Below are 10852 nucleotides of genomic sequence, written 5' to 3'. Positions count from 1 at the left end.
AAACTTGGCAACTTAGCAAGATCCTGTCTCAAAATAAAGAATAAAAAGGTCTGGGGATGTAGATCAGTAATAGAGTGCCCTTGGGTTTGACACCCAGTGCCACAAAAAAAAAAAAAAAAAAAAAAAACCTCAGCCTAACTAAATCTATTACCTTAGAAAATTATAGAAAACATTAAAAAAAATATATGCATACACTGAGGAAGGTCCCTGAGAACAGGTATCTGGGCCCTCTTCTTCCATGGTATCCCAAGCACACAGCACAGTGCCTCAGAGCACAGGGCAGACGATGAAGACACCTGGTGAAAGCCCCTAGGAGGGACCGCAGCTCCTGAGGGGTGCACGTGGGAAGCAGCAGCACCCTGTGCTCTGTCGCAGACTCCTGGTGGCTTTGGGTTCACCAAGGACCCTTCAGAGCCATGTCTGGGAGCAAGTAAAGGAACATCTGCAGCACATTTAGGCGTGGGAACAGAGAAGAATCCTTCAGAGCTGAAAGAAAAGGAGCAGAGGGTCTGGAAATAAGGAGGAGAACCAAGGTGTTAAGGGACTGTGAATTGGCCTGGGTTCTGGTGGCAGCCCAGAGCCTGGCAAAGGGACTAACACAGCATTTGAAGATCAATTAGCAATGAGAGCTGACAAGGGTACCAGATGGAAACTCTCAGGGGCCTGGAAGGGAGTAGCTTCCGAAGACTGCAGACAGAGGGTTAGGAATGGCAGGAGGCAGGGAGGGTGAGGACTAAGCAGACCTGGGAAATTCACCATGAGGAGTTCAGCGGCAAAGACCAGTGCGACACTGAGGAGCACAGAAGGAACAGGGGAAGATTCCTTCAAGGGAAGACCTGTGTTTTTAAGAAAAGAAAGGAAAGAATTAGTGGAGAGAGAGCTGGAAGGTGGAGAACAGGAAGGGAGACCAGGACCTCCGAAGAAGATGGGGAGAGAGCAGCACTGGGGAAAGGAGACTCTTCTCTCTGGAGGCAGAAGAAAGCAGAGGCAGGTCAGAGGCCAGAAAGAAGGGAAGCTGTGGAGTCCACACCGACAAGCTTAGTCTCTGCAAAATGGGAGATAAGATTGGAAGATTTACAGTGAGCAGTACAGGAAACAGATAATAGAACGTGATCAAGGCAAAGGCAGGTAGTCAGTAAGGCCAGTGTGGTTCACTAGTGGGCTGAGCCAGCATGCATTAGGACACTGTCCCACCACGTTCTGCAATCTGACTGTAGGGAAGAGAAACGGGATAGCCACTTAGGTGGAGATGCTAAAGGACTAAGGGCGGGGCTGGGGATGTAGCTCAAGTGGTAGCACGCTCGCCTAGCCTACGTGTGGCCCGGGTTCGATCCTCAGCACCACATACAAACGAAGATGTTGTGTCCGCCGAGAACTAAGAAAAAATAAATAAATATTAAAATTCTCTCTCTCTCTGTCCCCCTCTCTCTCACTCTCTCTTTAAAAAAAAAAAAAAAAAAAAAAAGGACTAAGGGTATTTCAGGTGTTATGGATGCTACTAAGGGTTTAGACCCTGCAGTTCAGACAGCAGACAATCAAGTACTGCCAGCAAGGGATAGAGGCTGGATGGGAAGAGACAGGTGGTAGGAGGCCCCAAATAGTGCTGGGTGTTAGTCAACTTTTTGTTGCCATGACAATACCTGAGAAAATCAATTCAAAGAAAGATAGGTTTGTTTTGGCTCATGGTTTCAGAGGTTCCAGTGCGTGGCTCCTTGGCCCTGAGTCAAGGCACAACTTCATGGCAGGAGTCTGTGGTGGAGCAAAGCTGCTCTCCTCTTGGCAACCAGGAAGTGGAGGAGAAGAAGCAGGAGGGTTCCAACAACCCCATCAAGGACACGCCCTTAGGGACCTCTCTTCCTTCCACTGGGCCCTACCTCCTAATGTTCCCATTACCTCCTAACAGCAACCAGCCGGTTTACACATGAGATTTTGTAAGATTTTGGGGAATTCCCAGATCCAAACTATACCCCGCAGAGGACAGATTCACCAAAGCTTGGAAGACTCAAGGCTTATAAATGAGCTGACTCCTTAAGAAGGTAGGGAGGCTTCCTTCAAGAAAGAAGGGTGATGTCAGAGAGGTAATGGTCTTGGGGAGGAGCAGGTGTCCAGTGGTCATGGCAAGAAGAAGAGAGGGCCGAGTGTGGAAAGTGCAGTGAGCCACAGTCAACTCCTTCACTCCATCGAGTAGTTCTCCAGAACAGTATGTGAGGGGCGAAGAGTTTACTCCTGTTTTTTAAGATAAAACTTAAGACACTGTATAGAGAAACAGGCAATAATTTAGTTTATCAAAAACTTGGAGGGGATTGGGAGTGTAGGTGAGTGGTAGAGCACTTGCCTAGCATCATGCAGGAGCTCTGAGTTCAATTCCCAGTACCACAAACAAAACAAACAAAGGCTCGGAACATTCTCTGGGCAACCAACCAGAATGGTCTCACATGGTGCTCTAGGCCCTCCCACTTGTAATTTCAAATGAGACCTGATCCCGTCAGCTTCCAAGTTCCGTTGGCCAAATGTGGCGTTGGCTCTGGCGGAAGAGGTGGTATATACACGTGTGGTTAAGAACATAGATTTTTAATGGGTTAATATTGGGACTGCAGTTTTATGAAACTTTGGGAAAATGAACTTGTCCTCTCTGAGAACACTTATAGGCTATATGGTCTTACATCATGACTGCCTAACTCTGCTACCAGTGTGAAGGTGGTACACATACTGCATTCCAAGAAAACTTTATTTATAAGATATGGGGCTGGTCAGATTATATCCGTGCCAAAGTGTGTAAACTGTTGAGAAAAATGAGACAATAATATTGTTTGACTTTCAGGACTAATTTAAGAATTAAACCAGCTATTCCCAGAATAAACAATACATGGAAAGTGTTATTATCATTTCTAAGGTTTATCCCAACACAGTCTGTGACCATGGATGGATCTATGGCTCCAAAACTTTTTGAATGGCAGAACAGATTCCCCAATTGAAAATAATTTTCTTGAGTGAAAAACTATATTTGAGAGAACATAAGCAGGAAACAGGGAGTCTTCCATAGCTGCCCACCCTGAGGCCTCCAAGTAGCAAGGGCAAATTATTGCTGCCCCAGTGTGCAGATGATTGCATTTCAAAGGAAAATAAATGTGAAGCTAAGGTGCCTGTTTTACTTTGTAACATGACTTAACACTGTTGTGGTTTTAACTGCAGGTATAATTGATCTATGGCCTGGTGACACTTAGTTCATGTAATGCTTTGTAAAGCCTAAGGGCATTCATTTCAACTTGAAACCAACTATTCAGTATTGAAGAGCTTGAGCCAGGCACAGGATGGTCTCCTGTCATCTCAGTTACTTGGGAGGCTGAGGCAGGAGGACTGCTTGAAAGCCCAGGGGTCCAAAGCCAGCCTGGGCAACATGGTGAGAGTCTCTCTCTCAGAAAAAAAAAAAAAAAAACAGGGAAGTGGGAGTGGAGTGGGGATATGGCTCAGTGGCAGAGCACTTGCACAACTCAGGTGAGGCCCTGGGTTCAATCAAAAAGTTTGGATCGGGCTGGGGATGTGGCTCAAGTGGTAGCGCGCTCACCTGGCGTGCGTGCGGCCCAGGTTCGATCCTCAGCACCACATACCAACAAAGATGTTGTGTCCGCCGAGAACTAAAAAATAAATATTAAAAAATTCTCTCTCTCTCTCTCTCTCTCTCTCTCTCTCTCTCTCTCTCTCTCTCTCTCTCTCTCCCCTCTCTCACTCTCTCTTTAAAAAAAAAAAAGTTTGGATCATCTTTCACAGTCTGATGTCTTAACTGGATATAAAAGCTGTTATACTCAAACTCCCAGCAATGGAGCTCATGTTTTCAGAAGGATTGCTTATATTATTCTTTAGCATCTTATGAGCCATTCTGGAGAAAGAAATGAGGACCTATGGCCATCATGTACATGAAGCTCACAAAACAATGGCAAATGACACCTATTGCACTGTCATTCTCCTCCGTTACCACCCCTTCCCTGAATGATCATCTCAGCCTAAATTCTTGGGCCTACACAGTAAACAAAACAAAACAACAACAACAAAAAAAAAAAAAAACCTTTTGGGTTCTATATTACTGAGATGTAATGCATGTACTATGCCAGTCTGAAAAACATGGTAGAAGTTGACATTATTTAAAATATATTTTTCAGTTTATAAATTGAATATGCACATTTGCTCTGTTAATAAACTGTTGAGCTAGGGATGTAGCTCAGTGGTAGAGTACTTGCCTAGAAAGCAAGAGCCCCAGGTTTTGATCCCCAGCAATACATTAAATAGAACTAAGTAGACAAATTCTTATAAAACTAACAATATAAATCATCAGAAAATATCAGCATTTTATGTTTATGATTACAATGGCAAAAGATAACAGAGAAGAAACACATTTGACTGAAAAGATGAGAAAGGAAAAGATGATAAAATGCTGCAGCATTTCACACTGAAGTGCAGTGTCACCTACAAGCAGGTTTATTCATCTACGTGAAAGCTGTTAACAGAGCCAGGTCAAGACCATTGCTGCTTGTAACTGACAGATGGGTTTGCAGGCGAGACTCAGAGGGAAGGCCTGGGGGAAGAAAAGGCACAGCATCCAGCACTAGGATGCTGCTGACGCAGGATGCTAGGCTGAAGACCATACTGTCCATATGCTGGCAAAACTAATTATAATCAATTAGTAAGGTACGCATAGCATTAAGTCAAGTAATAACTGAAATAGTAACCTATATTATTTTAACTATTATGAAACAATAGTCACTATAACTCTTATCATTTAACTTTAGCATCTATTTTATATTTTTATATAGTATGTTACATGTAATATATGAAATAATTACAAATATAACATATATAACAAAACTATACCGTAATATTAGAATACGTGTTTTCAAAGGGCCATTTTTGTGTTCCTATTGACTGATGTTGATGTTATGATGCACATCCATAAGCTTTCAGAATCCCGGTTAGTTGATAAAACACTATACAAGAAACTTAAGCTGCTGACATTTTTCATTAATGCTACAAATGAGTTGTAATTATATATTTATGTGTATATTATATATATATATTTAATTATATATTTAAGTGTATATATGATTATATGTGTAACCATATATAATTATATATTTAATTATATATTTTTATATATTTAATTAATTATATTTATTATATTTATATTTATATAATCATATTTAATTATATTTAGTTAAATTTAATTAGTTGTATTTAATTTAATTATATTTATATAATTATATTTAATTTAATTAATATTGTATATTTAATTATATATTTAAGTGTATATATGATTATATGATTATATGTGTAAACATATATAATTATATATTTAATTATATATTTAATTAATTATATTTATTGTATTTATATTTATATAATCATATTTAATTATATTTAGTTAAATTTAATTAGTTATATTTAATTTAATTAATATTGTATATTTAATTATGTGTTTATATTATATGTTTTATATATTTAATTATATATCTATATATTTACAATGACATGCCAGATTGTGGTCACGAGTGCCTTCTCTGGGTACACCTGTAACACCCTGGCCATGAGCGATGTGAAAGCCTAGGGAGAGACCAGATGGAAGGAGCCACGCAAAACGTGCCACCTCGTGGCTCTGCAGGCTGCCCCCAGCCTCCCTGCACCAGCCAGCAGACTCCTCCGAGATGGGAATGAGGCTGGGTGTCAACCAAGAAAACTGCTCTGTGCTTGGACTGAAGCATCATCTGTCAGGAAGCAGACTATGAGATTTCATGGATGCCACTGGAAACCTAGGACTGGTGGACCTCCATCAGCAAGAAGCTCAGAAGCCTGAATAGAGGATCTCAAATTGGCATCTGGGCACAAGGGGACTGAGTTTTGAGAGGTGTAGATGAGGGTTAATGTCTGATTTGAGGGCTGTAGGAGGCCCTGGGTGTGTGCAAGCACGTGTGTGCACACGTGTAAATCCAGTTTTATGTTAACATGGTTTTGTTTTGTTGTTGTTTGTTTTGGATTTTTTTTGTTTGTTTGTTTCTTTGTTTTTAAATCTGAGCCAGGCATGGTGGCACAGATCTGTAGTCCCATGTACTTGAGAGGCTGAGGTGGGAGGGGACGATGGCTTTAGCCCAGGAATTTGTGACTAATCTGGGCAGCATAACAAGATCTCCTCTGGGGATGGGGGAAGATTGTCATGGAGCCCTGCAGTCAGACCATTCCAGAAGACTCAGGTGGGGAGAAGGGCCAGAGCCCCCTGCTTCTGTACCATCCAGAAGACCCAGTGCATCCTGGGAAGCTCCTCTGGTCCAAGAGTTGTGGGGTGTTTGAAAGGAAAGCAAGGAACCGGGAGAGAGGTGAGAGAGAAAAGAAAGACGGAGACCAGGCAGAGATACACACAAGATTATTTGCTGACAACTGAAGGCCATCTCTCCATAGACAGAGAGAGGCAAAACAGGCTTGGGGTTGGGGACTTTTACGGGGCAGGCTCAGGGATCAGACTTGGGTGGGCCCTAATGTGGGGTTAAGGGTGGGGTTGGTATGAGGGAGTGGAGAGCCTTTCTCAGAAACGCCCTTGGACAGGAAAGCGAAATTTGTCTTAAAATGGCAGCTGTCACTTAAGATGGCCATCCAGATGCTAAGCAAGGACCTTATATTCCCTCCTTTTTTGTTTGTTATTGGGCCCCTTAAGGGACAGGGGTGTAGATCAATCTCCTGTAGCTTCTTCCTGCTGGGAAGGGGCTGAGTCTGGACCCTTGTCAGGGGGGCAGGGTGTCATTGAGGCAATGGTGAGGGTCAGGAGGTATTGGGTGATGCTGACTCCATATGGCCCATTTTTAGTGAGGGGTTGGAAGTCCTGCAACAGAAGGTGGCTCACGGTTTGGTTAGAGATCCTTGAATCTGGTTTTGAATAAATCTAATGACCCAGGGGGCAAGCTTTACCAAAGGTCTATGACAAGGAGAGAGGTCAGGAAAGGAAGTGCCCACTGCAGAAGGGGTTACTTAGCTGCGGTCCTTCAGTTCCAATGGCAGTGGGAAGCTTTGAGGCCTGAAGGAGATTGGAGATAAAGGGGACATTAGTAATTGAAGTTCCCTTGGTGGCAAGGAATCCTGCTCCTTCCAAAAAGCAGAGTGGGACAGAAGTATGTGGAAAGCGTATTTAGAGTCAGTGTAGACATTGCATCACGTAGACATTGACTCCCTTTGCCAAAGTGAAGGCTCTGATGAGGGCTACAAGTTCAGCCTGCTGATTGGACGTATTTTGGGGAGGGGAGCCACTTCCACAACCTGGGTGAGAGAAACTGTAGCAGCATACCCTGCCCCAGGGACTCCCTCCTGAAGGAAGGAGGAGCCATCTGTGAACCATGTGCATATTGCCTGCAGCAAGGGGCTTCCTGTATGTGGGAGGGATGTGGAAGAAGCTCCTCCAGAGTTTCAATGCATGAATGGGTGAGAGGAGAAGAGGTAGAAGAGTCCTGAGGAGCGGGGAGGAGAGTAGCAGGGTTTAAAAGTGAGCACGTGTGGAAGGTAAGACTGGAGGGGATCTTCCACCAGGGAGCCTGTAGAGAAAAGGCGACAGGGGGATAAGGAATGTAAGCCCTTGTAGGTGAGGAGTTCCTTAAGGTGATGGGGAGCCAGGATGGTGAGTGAGGCCCCAAAAGTGAATTTCTTTAACTTGTTAATGAGTAGAGAGGCAAGGGGCCCATCCCCAAGAGTAGGCTCAAGACCTTTGGTAGAGAAGCCACAGGGGGCAAAGGTTGGCCCCAGCATGTGTCCAAGGACCCCTAGAGCAAATCCCTGCTTTTTAGCCATGTAAAGGTGAAATGGGAGTGTGAGATCAGGGAGATAGAGGAAAAAGTTTTGAAGTCATTTGTAGCCAGAGACAAGTTAAATTGACACTTTTTTCCCTTAGGCATCTTATCAAGCCTGCTGAGTCTGTCCTTTGTATTTCAATGTTAGCTTCAGTGTGGCCTTGGCCAGGGAGATTGCTGCCCAGGGCTTTACAATGTAGGAGGGTTCTGGGTCCCTTGTTTGTCTAGAAGTGTAAGGGTCCCAAGAAGTGTCAGAGAAAGAGACCACAAGAGACCGGCTTCATGCAATATGCATAAGGGGATTTATTGAACCAGCATGCTGGGGCTCCGTGCCCACTTAAGAAAGGAGAGCAGCCCAGAGCCCCGAGCAGTGGTCAAGCAGAGCTTAAGTACACTTTTTGGGGGAGGGCGGGGGGCTTTGCATACATCAGAACAAATCATCATGAGGCGCTGGAAAATTGAACAACAACTCTGAGACATGATTAGTACATTCATTGGCAGGAACAGATTGAGCAGGGGTGATTGGTCACTCCTAAGCGGGGTACACATTCAAACGGATTGGTTTTGAGCCTAAATAACTACGTGACAAACTACACAGAATCCCAGGTTATTAGACAACCAGTGGAAACAGTGGAAATATTTACTGGGCAGTTCCAGTATTGTCCTAACAGCTACAGGGATTACAGGTTCTGGGGGTAGCAGAGGAATTTTAACAATACCTAGTTTTTTACTTTTTAACCCAGGCCTTGCAGCTTGGAAACTTTACAATGCCCGGTCTTTTACTCTTTAACTCAGGCTTTACAGCTTAGAATCAGCTTAGAAATTTTACCTTTACAGAAGTAGGGTCTCTGGAGGAATCTAGAGCTTTAGTGGCAAGTAGTACATAGGGATTTCCTTCCATTTTCCTGAATGCTCGCAAAAGTTTTGAAGATTGGAAGGTTGAACTGGTCAATGGGCCTTTAGATCAGGAGCCAAACAGAGTGGGGCTAAGGGGGTGAGGAGGCAGCCGAGAGGTAAGTCAGATGGGATTTGGGCATTCCCCATGGCGGGTTGGAGTCTGGGACTGAGAGAAGGGGATCACCTGCCACTTGCCTAGTCCTGGGCTTTGCCAGTAGAGAGTCTTGGCTGCCTGGCCAGGGCTTTCATGAGCTCTGCTGAGGAGCTGAGAACCAAGACACCAAGGGAAGGGGATTGGGAGTTCCCCATGGCAAGTGGAGTAAACTCACCAAGAGGGAGGGATGGGCGAAAATCTTGGTGCTGGGCCAAGATCTAAGTTCTAGAGAGGAGGCTTGTCTCTAGGGAGTAGACTGGTGTGGAGGAGGAGAGGGGAAGGGCGAAGTCACTTACCCAAATGAGGCCAGAGTGTGGATGAAGAAGAAGAGTGCTAGGTGAATGGAAGAAGGTGTGTGGTCATTGGCCTGGGCCTTCAGGATCCCAAAGCAGCTCACATCCCTGGAGGGGAGAGCAAAGCTGATAGGAGTACATGATCGAGTCCCTGGCACCAATGGGAGAAAAGTGGCGCAGGACCAATCACACACACACACACCTGGGGTAGGAAACGGGTTTATTGTCAGGAGCCTGACGAGGCTGCTCTGCAAAAGGAGAGGGACAGCAGCACCAAGGAGGGAGATCGGGTGTTGTGATTGGGCAGAAAATGGAGGGGGTTCTGAAATGGATGTGAATGGGCTCGTGGTGTGAGGTGATAGAAAAACTTGAAACATCCCAGACAGTAGGGTCCACCTTGGAAAGGGTAATGGGAGGCCCTGGCAGACGGAATGGGGGATGGTCCTAAGGTCAGGGTGAGGATCAGAGGAGCATCAGGTGAGTCTGGATGGAAGCGAATATGAGGGGAGAAGGACAGCATAGCCCCCAACTTTGTGAGGATGTCCCTTCCCATAAGGGGAACAGGGCTCTGTGGAATGACCAAAAAGGAGTGGGTAAAAATTAGAGATCCAAAAGTGCAAACAAGGCTAGGTGTCTGTAAGAGTTGGCAGTAGGTCCACAGAACTCCTTGAGGGCTGAATATGTAGCCCTGGTGTCTAGAAGGAAGGAGAGAGGCCCACCTGCAGTACAGAGTTACCTGGTTTCCCGCGGAGTGATGGTAGTGGTCGGGTGGTGAGGACCTGGGCCTTGTTAGTCCTCAGCGGTCAGTCCTAAGAGTCGGAAAGGGGAACCAGAAGGGCTGGATGGCCGGGGGCTGCTATGGGACCAGAGACAGTCAATGCCCCATTGTCCCTCCTGATGGCATTTAGGACAAGAGCCCGGAGGCTTTCAAGGCTTGGGACATGTCCAAGCTTAGTGACTCATCTGACCACATTTAAAACAGGGTCCGGGCAGTCCTGAGTGACCCTACCATGGAGCAGTGGAACCAGGGACAGATGCTGAGGCTAGGCCGATGGCTTGAGCCAGCATCTGATATTTCTGCTTCCAGACCTTCTTGTCTCTCCCGTTATACACCGTAAAGGCCACTCCCAGTACCTCAGCTTAGGGAGTTAGGGACCCCTCTTGAGGCACCTTAGTTTGGCCTTAATGTCAGGGAAACTCTGGGAGAAAAGGTATGTCATTAGCTATTGTCTCCCATCTGGAGTCTCAGGGTCCAGATTAGTATATTGTAATAAAGCCTTGGTCAGGCGGTCTAAAAATGCTGAAGGGTTTTCATTCTTATCTTAGATGATTTCCTGGAGCTTTTCATAATTGATAGCCTTATGGGCTGCCTTTCTAAGTCCTGACATGAGGCAAGTAATGAATTTCTTTCTACTAGTTACTCCTCCAAGCGAATTATAATCCCAGTTGGGCTCCCGATCAGGGGCTGCTTCAGTGCCAATAGGATGGGCAGGGGAGGTCTGATGTACCTCATCAGCACAATTTCTAGCTTGCTCCCAAACTCGCCTGGGCTCCTCAGGCAGGAGGGTGTTAGACAAGATCATACGGACATCAGACAGAATACAAACCCAGTGGAACGAAACTGAGAAGGCACTTACCTAGAGCGCCTCCCCCAGCTCCTGGCCCCGAATTCTCAGTGGGGACACTCAGCCACC

The sequence above is a fragment of the Spermophilus citellus genome (assembly GCF_964194105.1).
Source record: "Spermophilus citellus genome assembly, chromosome: 11".
NCBI classification, from domain to species: domain Eukaryota; kingdom Metazoa; phylum Chordata; class Mammalia; order Rodentia; family Sciuridae; genus Spermophilus; species Spermophilus citellus.
This window is presented reverse-complemented; position numbering follows the sequence as displayed.